The sequence below is a fragment of the Artemia franciscana genome, chromosome 9, assembly GCF_032884065.1.
Source record: "Artemia franciscana chromosome 9, ASM3288406v1, whole genome shotgun sequence".
Classification (NCBI taxonomy): domain Eukaryota; kingdom Metazoa; phylum Arthropoda; class Branchiopoda; order Anostraca; family Artemiidae; genus Artemia; species Artemia franciscana.
In genome coordinates this window covers 38,398,648-38,411,054 of record NC_088871.1, presented here as the reverse complement: position 1 = coordinate 38,411,054, position 12,407 = coordinate 38,398,648, and positions in this window count along the sequence as shown.

Sequence of the window (12,407 nt, the reverse complement as noted above, 5' to 3'; positions counted from 1 at the left end):
AGCAAAAAGTAAACCACAGATAGTTTCAGCACAAGACTTAAGTAAATTTACTGTACACTAATAATAATAATAACACAAATCCTTTCAAGAATTCACCAATCTTTGTGTGAACTCTCCCTAGCTATACTCAGGGATAAAAATGAACTTCCTGACAAGCAATTACCTTCTGAGTTTGTTTGCGAGCATTTCTTTCTAAGCCTGGCATTCAGGAACAACAAATGATTAATGTGTCAACCATCGACTCAGAACCTACTCAATCGCACCAACTATCTATATGTCAATCATCGTATCAGTATTTTATTAAGTTTACATACTTGATAAAGACTACGGTTCCCAAGTTTTGTAATTGTTATGGATAATGTACAAAAGCTGGAGTGTTCTTAGAATAAAGATGAAAATTACGAAATCGTACCCAAATTTAAGAAAATTTAGGCAAGAATTACACACAGTAAATACAAAAAGAGAAAGTCCTGTAAAGCCTTTATTAAAGCTTTACAAAGTACAAAATAATACAGTTTACGCGTCAGCAATAGTGACTTCAACTTCTACACCAGGTTCAATTGAGAAAGATGTTATCTGCTTAACAACTTCAGAAGGTGACTGGAAGTCAATGATTCTTTTGTGGATCCTCATCTGAAATCTGAAAATAAACCAGAAGGGGCGTAAAATATATGCACTGAATCATTAAGTTTAAGAGTAAGATCAAGAATTTCGTTTGACAACATTACCTCAGATAATGAGCTAACTGTGGTATATGTGCCTCTATTTAAGCCTTTCAATACCCATCTGGCAATCTGAGTATCCCGAGCACGACACGTTGTGCATTATACGATTTTTTAATTAGAATATAATGCTGAATTAAATAATTACAGTATAACCACAAGAAGTACGATTAATGAAAACAGGAATTTTGCGACAAGAAAAACCCACACGGCGATCTGGCTTTCCTGCGGACAGACACACAGACCAGTATAATAAAACAAATATATAATTTTAATTCATAAAATTCTAAGAATTCAATACATGAAAGATAAAATTCGTAAGTATATCGTGATATTTGAATTATCAGTATGCACTATGTTCCACTTCATATCCAGCAATGCTGCTGATCTGTTCATACTGCTACTGATAATGGTAATTTGATGACTGCTTTAAGGACGTTCGATACCACAAATGTCATTTTGAGTCTCGGCGTCGGCCAAGTCTCAAAGACAAAGGGAAAATTACTCTCCAATATTCGGAGCTTCCAAAGCAATTTAGATCAAAATTTACAGGGGATCTTCAATGTCTCAACAGTTCAAAAAGCGAATTAGAGGCTATTTTAAATAGAAGAAAACACTCTCTTGCTAGTTGTAAAACAAAATGCTGTCTATTCAATGTTCGTACAGCATAAAAAATATTCACCCATTGTCGGCAAATATTTCAATCAAGACGTCTTTGGGCTAGTTTTTAATGTTTACCAAGCAAGTATACTAGAATATTTTAGAGACTGGTCCGTTCCCGAACTTCAAGAAGAAAATCTTGCTCTGTTTAGAAAAAATGGTAGTAATAAATCACACTTTCTAATGATGTCAGTTTAATTGAATCATAACATTTCTATCTCCAGCACAGAGCGGGGAACTTAAATGGTTTTCAAAGATATCCAGGAAAGTATGTGTCGACTTTTAGTTGTCTGTCTCTTGTTGCAGATCTCTTATCGAAGCTAAGCAAGTTATGCCAAGATCACCCAATCAAATCTCAATAAATTGGCCATACAAAAATAAAAGTTTGCAATGGATGAGACAGGATGATCCTTCCTTTATGGCAGTGGTTCTCAAACTTATTTAGACCCTGTACCCCTTTTTACCCACAAGACATAGTAGGTACCTCTGCTCAGTTACTGGTACTAGGTTAACTATAGTTAAAATATTAAATAAATTTTAAAGCGTTAACCTTTTAAATTCAATTACGCATCAAGTTTAAGTAAAACCAATGATATATTTTTACGAACATTTTATTTTAAAACAAACACAATCAAAATCTAAAAAACAAAAAGCGCTTACTTTCAAAGAGATTAGTTAGAAGGAAGCTTCCCTTTCCACAGTTTATCGAAACTGGGTTCTAAATTAGTTAAATACAATCTTAAATCGTCTTCAACATTTCATTTGTTCCAAGATTTACCTTTAAATATTCACAAGACATAGTAGGTACCTCTGCTCAGTTACTGGTACTAGGTTAACTATAGCTAAAATATTAAATAAATCTTAAAGCATTAACCTCTTAAATTCAATTACGCATCAAGTTTAAGTAAAACCAATGATATATTTTTAAGAACATTTTATTTTAAAACAAACACACTCAAAATCTAAAAAACAAAAAGCGCTTACTTTCAAAGAGATTAGTTAGAAGGAAGCTTCCCTTTCCACAGTTTATCGAAACTGGGTTCTAAATTAGTTAAATACAATCTTAAATCGTCTTCAACATTTCATTTGTTCCAAGATTTACCTTTAAGATAGATTAAACTTCAGAAATCATTTTCATATTAATGAGGGGTGGAAACCCTACAAAAAGTTTAACAGAAGTGCTTGATAGTTCTTTGTATTCCTTCCCAATAGCGATCCAGAAATCTAACAACGTAATACCAGCATTCAAATATTTATTTTTCAGCGTGGGATCACATGAGACTTCAAAGAGTTGCACTTTTTGAAAGATAGTCAGGTGGATGTCTTGCAAAAATGTATGTAATCTTTCAAAAGGCTCACATTTTTTATTTGTTTTTCCCAATGACTGATTTTTTACCCCATTGCCTCAGCTTTCTTTTCAACATTAAAATATCAGAAACACTACCCTGTATGGATAAATCCCAGATGTTGCGTTTTTCACAAATATCATTGAAATAAGCCAACTTCAAAAAACAAACCAAAATCAGCAAGTGCAGAAGACACATGAGATTTGTGATCTGCAAAAAATATAATTCTTTGTGCAGGTCAAATACACAGAACTCCATATTTCCCCGAGAAAGCCATCGTACCTCAGTATGTAAGAATACGTTATCATACCAGCTTCCCATTTTCTGGCCTAGAATTGCCAATTCTATATCATTAAATATAATAACAAAAATATATAATAAAATATAATATAGTAAAATAATAATCTATATAATAATATCTATATAATAAAAATATAATTCTTTGTGCAGGTCAAATATACGGAACTCAACATTTCCCCGAGAAAGCCATTGTACCTCAGTATGTAAGAACACGTTATCATGGCAGCTCCCCATTTCCTGGCATAGGATTTTAAAGTAACGAGGTTTTTGAAGTCCAGTTCTCATGAAGTTCATAATTTTAACACCCGGATCAAGGACATCTTTAAGCTCATTAGGGAGGTTTTTAGCCACCAAAGCCTCTCGCTGAAGTATGCAACGAGTTAACTTACACTCAGTGGAAACCTTTTTCACATGACCTACAAGCCTTGTGATTTGACCGCTCATAGCCTAAGCACTATCCATACACACTGACACAGTTGTTCCACCCGACCTGGTTATCGAAAAAAAAGAATCTAACAACTTGAAAACATCTTCACTTTTTGTTAATGTTTTCAGTATCTTACAAAATGAGAGATCTTCAAATATTTTATCTTGAGGATTCTACGTATACAAACAATCACTTGGGCTACGCCAGTGACATCCGTGGTTTCATCCAGTTGTATACCAAAGCAAGGACTACCTGGAATTGCTCTGACAAGTTGTGTCATATTCAATTCTGTGTCATACACCATATCACTAATTCTCCTTGAAAGTGTAGTATTTGATTATGGAACTGTTCTGATTATTTTTGCCTCTTTCTTTCCGAACATGCAAGAAATAATTTGTTGTTGCGGCAGGGAGGATTAGATTTTCACCAATAGTATGGTTTTTACTGGCCTTCGCAATCAAATGACTAACTTTGTAAGAAGCTTCTACAGCACTTTCATTTTGATCTGCACCAGAAAACTATTTTATTGTATTTTCCCTACTTTTCAGATCTCCCAAAAGACGTTCAAAGCAATGTGACTCCCTTTTTAATAGATTCTAACGCTGGCTTTCAAAATGGCGTTCTAAAAAAGAAGGTTTCATAGATTTGTTTGATAAAATTTCCAGAACAAAACAACGCAATGTGAATTAGTACAACTCGCCATATTTCCCTTTTTTACTTTTAAACTCATTTGTCAGTTTGTCGTTTTTTTTTTGTTTTTTTTTTCCTTGGTCTGCTCTATAGTAACAAGATGTTCAAGACTACTTTCATTTTGTGAAGTTGATGGCCCAGAACTTTGAGTCAGATCTTCAGGAGGCCTTTTCCTTAGGAGCCGTTTACCCATTGTTGATTTGTATCGTAAAATTCACTTACGTACCTGAACCAATACACTGACGTACTGTTTGGACAGGATTGAGTGTCCGCAGAACAACACAACATACCAAAAAAATAATACAATACTGAGAGCGACCTTGTACCAACCGGCAATACTACTGCAGTGCAATGACACGAGAGACTGGTCGGACTACACAGCTACTCTGATGACTAAGCCTTAGTGCACGTCAACGTGTCCCCGCTGAAACCGCTTGAAAGTCAGAAAGAGATAATTCTTACAACTTACCAGTCCTAGAATTCAAGGGTTGTTTTTTGTTGGCCAGCTGCGTACCCCCCAAAAATTTTGGCGTAACCTAAATGGGTTTGAGACAGTTTGAGAACCACTGCTTTATGGTATGAAATGGCCTTAATGGGATGGAAGCTATTTTTTTTAAAACTCTTTTTGTGTTTGTTCAATAAATGATCGGTGGGACAAGTATCAGTCGTAGTAACTTTTTTAAAACCACCTCCTAATAGCCGATTTTAACAGAAATTAAATAAAAAAAAACACAGGTTTTTTTTACTGCAAGAAAGGAATGATATTAAAACTTAAAAACAAACAGAAATTATTCCGTATATGAAAGGGGTCGTCCCCTCCTCAATGCCTCGCTCTTTACGTTAAAGTTTTTATTGTTTTGAAAAATAGAACTGTGAGGGAGGCAAACTTTACCGTAAAGAGCGAGGCACTGAGGAGGGGACAACCCCTTTCATATAACCCTGTTCGTTTTAAGTTTTAATGTCACTCCTTACTTGTAGTGAAAAAAAAAACTTGTTTTTCTTTATTTAATTTCTGAACGTTTTAGAATTAATGCATGTTTTGTTTTGTCTTACCGCATATGAATAATTAAAACGAAATTTGCATATATTTTTTTTTGGCTAAATGGCTTTCTCATAGTTTTGATCGGACAATTTTGATAAAAAAGGGGTAGTGAGGAGGCCTAGTTTCCCTCCAATTTTTGGTTACTTAAAAATCTAAATAGTAATAAATATACGTAACTTACAAATTAACTTACGTGACGACCTTTTATATTTATATATTTTTACATGAGGGGGTTCGCCCCCTCGTCAATACCTCGCTCTTTTTACTAAAGCTTGAGTTTTGTCCTGATTCTTTTAGAATGAACCCTGAATCACAAAGGCCGTAGAATAAATAGTTGAAATTACTAAAATTACTTTGGCGTAAAGAGCAAGGTATTGTTGACGACATGAACCCCCTTATATACGTAATATTTTCTGTTCGTTTGAAGTTTTAATGCTGCTCCTTACTTCCGGTTGAAAAAACTTTTTATTATTTATTTTCTCATTGTTTTTTTAAATAATGCTAGAAAATCCTACGCCCTCTTCATGGAAATTCCCTTCCCTCACGATAAATTCCTGCATGGAAAGATCCTCCCAGTTAACTCCCTAAATTTGCAACAAAACTACAAATATTCAGATTTAAAACCCATTTTATTCAAATATTGTTATTATTTGCTCATCAAATAGGTACAGTTGTACTTAGTAACTAAATACAAACAAGCAAAAGATCAACCCCTAAATAAAATTCAGCGTTTACCCCCTCCCCTCCAGTTTAATTTCTGGGTAAACCACAGTGACGAGTACAGAGTCGAACTTATGATAAGAAAAAGAATCGCGTCCCCGATGAAAATACGCTCTTCAAATATATCAACAGCCATTCAACTTTATCATAGGGCATTTTTTTCTTTCATTTTGCATTTAAGAAACCTTGAAGGCCCTACATCAAATACTTTTAGATAAAAGAAGAGCAGGGACGTTTTTGATTTCATACACACTCAATGAAAAATTGATTCTATTCGCCTATTCAACATCACCTCTAATTTTCTCATGATTAGTTGTTGAAATTATTTTGAGCCTGAAATTCTGACGCAACGTTAACCTCAGCTAGCGGGCATTTGTTGTAGATTGTAGAACTGCCAGAGGATGGGATCCATCTAAAAATAATGACAGACACCGAAGGCTTGCAGTTCCTTTTAAATATCTTTAGAAAACAGTGACAAATTGTCCAAAGTAATGCCAAGAATAAGGAAAATTTAGTAACAGCTTAAAGCCCTTTACAAACAAGGCATTATTCGAATTATCTCATAGCATTTAGTTTTTAGTGGATATATTTCCAATCAAAAGCATGAACCTTTTAGAGGAGCAGAGGCAAATAGCCTTTAAAAAGATGGCGATTACTTGAATTCATAGAAACAGTGCAATTTTTATCCTGTTCTGAAGTAAACTCTAAAATACCGTAGTTTTTTCTTTATAGCATTTAGGATTTGTTTATATATACTGAATTTTATATTACTTCCCGTTTATCTGCATCATACCCCTCCATCTTAAAATTAATTATAGGCCTAGACTATAACCGATCTCTGCTAGTTTACATCATTTTTCGTAATACCAATAAATCCAAGTACCAGCAATATTTTATATGTATACAAAAATCCCATTTTTCAAGTAGAACTGTTTTGACATTAATTTCACGGACTCGGAGTCGCGTCTATATTCTTTTAGATTTCGACGTTAAGCAGTTCTACGAGCGGTCAGTTTGTCTTTAAGATCTTTTACATAATCCAAAAGGAAGCGACTCAAAGCTATCAGAAAACCACTATTTTGGGACTGAAGATGTATGGTACTCTGAAACATGTATATATCTTTTCCAGTTTTGGAATTATGGTATGAACAAATACACCAGACCTCCTCCCAGGAAAATGAAATGTCCAATCAGAGAAAAATCTTACCATGCAACTTTAATTTAGCAATTTGGAAAAAAAAAGTTTTATCAATTGAAAGTAAGGAGCAACATTAAAAGTTAAAACGAACAGAAATTATTATGTATTTGAGGGGGTTCGCCCCTCGTTAATACCTCGCTCATTGCGCTAAAGTTCGAATTTTGTTCCAATTCTTTAAGAATGACCCCTGAATTAAAAGGCCGTTTAATAAGAATAAATAGCTCTTTTGAAAGGACTAAAAATACTTTAGCGTAAAGAGCAAGATGTTGAAGAGGGGGCAAACCACCTCAACTACGTAAATATTCTCAGACTCGTAACTTTTTATGGGTAAGATTAAACTTGACGAAACTTGTATATTTAAAATCAGCATAAAAATTCTGATTCTTTTGATGTATCCATTGGTACCAAAACTCCATTTTTTAGAGTTTCGGTTACTAATGAGCCGGGTCGCTCTGTACTTACAGTTCATTACCACGAACTGTTTGACATTGACAAACAAAGTATGTTGAACTGCTAGAGGATGGAATCTACCAAAAAAGATGATGAGACACCGAAGGCATGCAATTCCTTTAATATTCCCTAAGAATGCATTCACCACTTTGACATGGTATCAAAAGCAGTGCCAAGAATAAGGGATTTTAGCTATAAATTAAGCTTTTTATGGGCAGCTAATTAAATTGACGTTTTATAAATAAAGGTCAAGGAATGAAAATAACGTTTTTAGAATAGAATATGTTTATTCTTTAGAATAGCTTTAACTAATCTGACATAACTATGCCAATATAAAACAAAAATGAATTTGGTATAGCAAGATATTCATATAGCACTGTTGATTTTTTTAAATGATGTTTTTGATATTTAAAGTAAAAAATATACTGCTCCTCTTTATAGTTGATCTGGTATGGTAAATAGTTGGCAAGTGGTCTTGGCAGAGAATAAGAATGTGATGGTGAAACTCAACAATGGACTTTTCGCTCCAAGGTCGATGGTAAGTTAGTCGTCTTATCATCAAGGAAGTTAGATGAAGTTTACTAAAAAAACTTCATAAGAGGTAAAAGAATAACCAAGATATACCTGAAGCTGATTTGTCCTTTACTAGGTTGCAACTACCACTGCAGCCATGACTTTGTAAGATCTCTAAGCCAAACTTTCGTCTAAATTCTTTGAGTGCCTTTTTTCTTATCACTATTATTTTTTTAATTCAATTTGGGTGTAACTTCGAATGCTCAAAATAGTTTTTCGGAGCCTGTAACTCTCCCGTGAGCGAACTTCCAGGTTTTTCCTTTCTATTTAAATAGTCTCTTGCAATAGCAGTTACAAAAATTCCCAAATTGATGAATCGTCTTGATCACATTTTAATCACACCTGTATTTTAAATTCAATTGCGTAGCACCAGCATTACACAGTTCCTAGATTATATAAAAAAAAAAAATCTCTCTTTTATCTGTTGATCCTTCTGCTTGAGAGCTATCCAGATAAAAGAAATGCTAACGTTCAAAGTCAACGGTGACAAATTTTTTTTTTCATACTGCAGAGAGGTAGACACAGAACTAAACAATCTTGTGGTACATCATTTAGAAGAGTTACAATCTTTTTTCTTTGCAATGTCTTAGTATTATTCATCCCCATAACTTCAATAACACCACAGTTTCTAGTTATTATGTTGAAATAGGATTAACACATTCGACAGCAGAAGATACTGCTAGGGTAGTAAGCCATTCATTTGGCCTAAGAACAAATAAAAATTTGTCACCAATGACGTACAACAGAAATCACAAGATTCAACAAATGCTGGTCCAGTTGGACTTATCCCACCTTGGAAGAAGAGCACAATGATTCTGCTCGGCACAATGAACATGCTCGGTGGTGTACTGGTGACTCAAGACAATCATAATATATATATAGATATTCACACTACTTTCTTTTCTCTTGCTCAGCCATATATCATCCAGATCAAAATCTACTATCTGTCTGTTTGTTTTGTTTGACAAAGATGTCTTGTCGATATTACTAGCAAGGAATCTTAGGGTGTTGGTGAATATGGTCTTACGCTGACATTCATGGCTTTTTGGGCATTTTTCTCCCGATTGACGTGGGTAAGTACTTCCCTATATGGTATGTCTGTCAGATCTAAAATCTTTTTGTCAGCACGGTATAAAGGATTTTTAACTCTTAGTACAGGGAAATAACAAACATCCCAATCATCAATTATTTCTCCAATTTTGCTCCATTGACAGACGGAACAAGTCAAGTATCGAGTCACTTTGTAACAGAATAGCTCATGTAAGGGACCTTCGGGGTCATTTGTAGATTTTTTTTTCTTTTAAGGTGGCTAAGAGAATTTCCGAAAATTCACAAAGTGACTGCTGTTCCGCTTCTGAAAACCCACATTGGACAGGTAGCAAAGACCTCAAGTTTCTTGCGCTTTCCTTTTTTCTCAATGAAGAAATAACAATACGCTTCAACTCTTTGGTAAAACTCCCTTGTAATTCTTCAAAAGCGTTTATTAACGTTTTATCTAGCCTAATAAGCACTCAAGTGGCCAACCAGCGTAGCAAGAAATACCGTCATCGTTTTCTAGCCCTCCACTACCAAGACTAACACTGCTAATGTTATGAGGATTGGTCTGACAATTGTAAAAATGAACAGAGTTCTCATCAAGGTCAAAATCATGATGATTCTTCAGGATATCACCGAGGAGGTAAACATCGTAACGTTTAAAATCTTTGTTTGTTGCTTCTTGAATTAGCCTAAAAATCACTTTTTGTTGTTTTTCTTGCTTTGTTTTTCATCTTGTTCTGTAACCATATTCCCCTTGTGTTGCCAGTTGTTCTGCTTGCTGTGAAATCATTTTTTCTAGTCAACGGATTTTTTCTTTTTCTGCGACTCATTTCTTGAGCCCATATTTTTTCCTTGTGTTGCCAGCTGCTCTACTTGCTCTAAAACCATCTTTTCTAGTCTAAGTATTTTTTTTCTTGTTCTGCGATTCGTTCCTTGAGCACATCCGTTCTTGAGCTCATATTTTCCCTTTGTTTTAGCAGTTGTTTTGCTTGCTCTAAATCCCTTTTTTCGAGTCTACGGATTTTTTTTCTTGTTCTGCGACTTGTTCCTGGAGGCCATCTTTTCTTGAGCCTGTATTTTCTTCTTGTGTTGGAAGTTGTTCTACTTGCTCTAAAACCAATTTTTCTTGTCTGTGGATTTTATTTCTTAATCTGTAACTCGTTCCTTGAGCCTATCATCATTTTCCTCTGTCTTTTAGATAATCGTCGGTTCAATTAAATCATTGCTTCAATAAACAGTCACTTCAATAAATCATCGCTTCAATAAAACGTCGCTTCAATAAATTGTTGGCTGAATAAACTGTCGCTTTAATAAGTAATAAGTGGTCATTGCTTTCCCGGCATGCCGAATTGAGGATCTACATTATGCCTTGTTATAAGCAGCATAAGTTTTCTGTCAACTGCGATTCCATTGATATCCCTGCTTCCACCTCATGCAGACTGTGAACTCACTATCAACATTCTTTACACACGCTTTTCAAGAACTACGAAAGCCATTCCTGAGAAATCAATTTTTTCAGTATTGCTCAAAACCTTTACGACTGAATCGTTACATAAGCACCAATTTCACTGATAATGACCAAAATGAAAATCACGTCCTCCGTGAATGATCACAGAACATGATTCGTAGTGTTATGTTGACTTATGAAAATCATAGTATAGACTTACATTCACACTACTTTCATTTGTCTTGCTCAGCCAAATATTATTCGGATCAAAATCTACTATCCCTCTATTTATTTTGTTTCACAAAGATGTCCTGTCAATATTGATACTTTTTCCTAGTGTTGCAAGTTGTTCTGCTGGCTCTAAAACCACTTCTTCTGGTCTATGGATTTTTTTTTTCTTGATTTGCAACCCGCTTGTTGACCCTATCATCATTTTCCTCTGTCGAGTAGATAATCTTTGCTTCAATAAATCGTCACTTCACTGAATCGTCGCTTCAATAAATTGTTGGTTGAAAAAACTGTTGCTTTAATAAATTGTCACTGCTTTTCCGAAATGCCGAAATTAAGGATATACCTTATTGGATTTTTATCAGCAATATAAGTGTTTTGTAAACTGCGGTTCCAGTGATATCCGAGCACACACATCATGCAGACCGTGAACTCACTCTTACCATTGCTTAAACGTGCTTCTCAAGAACTAAGAAAGTCATTCCTGAAAAATCAATTTTTTCAGTATCGCTTAGCACCGTTACGACTGAATCGTTACATAAGCACCAGTTTCCTTCTACGGTCCTCCTATAAACGTAATAATGGCCAAAATTAAAATCAGATCCCCCGTGAATAACCACAGAGCATGTTCGGTAGTGTTCTATTGACTGAAGACAATCATAATATTGATTTATATTCACACTACTTTCATCTGTCTTACTCAGCCAAACATCATCCGGATCATAATCTACAATCCGTCTATTTATTTTGTTTGACAAAGATGTCCTGTCGAGATTAATAGCAAGGAATCTTGGGGTGTGGGTGAATATGGTTTTGGATCAACATTCATGGCCTTTTGGGCATTTTTCTCCAGATTGGCAGGGGCTAAGTACTTCCCTAAATGGTATGTCTGTCAGATCTAAAATCTCTTCGTCAGCATGGTCTGAAGGATTTTTAACTCTTGGTACAGGGAAATAACAAACATCCCAATTGTCAATTGTTTCCTCAATTTTACTCCATTGACAGACGGAACAAGTCAAGTATCGAGTCACTTTGTAAGAGAATAGTTCATTCAAGGCACCCTTAGGGTCATTTGTGGAATTTTCTTCTTTTATGGTGGCTAAAAGAACCTCCCAAAATTCACAAAGTGACTGCTGTTCCATTTCTGAAAACCCATATTGAGCAGGTAGCAAAGACCTCAAGTTTCTTGCGCTTTCCGTTTTTTTCCGATGATGAAATAGCAATACGCTTCACCTCTTCAGTAACATTCCCTTGCAATTCTTCCAAAGTGTTTATTAATGTTTTACCTAGACTAAAAAGGTACTGAAGTGCCGAATTGGCGTAGCAAGAAACACCGTCATCATTTTCTAACCCTCCACTACCAAGACCAACACTGGTAATGTTATGAAGATTGGTCTGGCAATTGTAAGAATGAACAAAGTTCTCATCAGAATCAGAATCTTGTGGATTCTTGAGGATATCACCGAGGAGGACAAGATTAAGAAAGTTTTCATCAAAATCTTGGTTTGCTACTTCGTGAATTAGCCTAAAAATCCTTTCTTGTTGTTCGTCTTGCTTTTGTTTTTT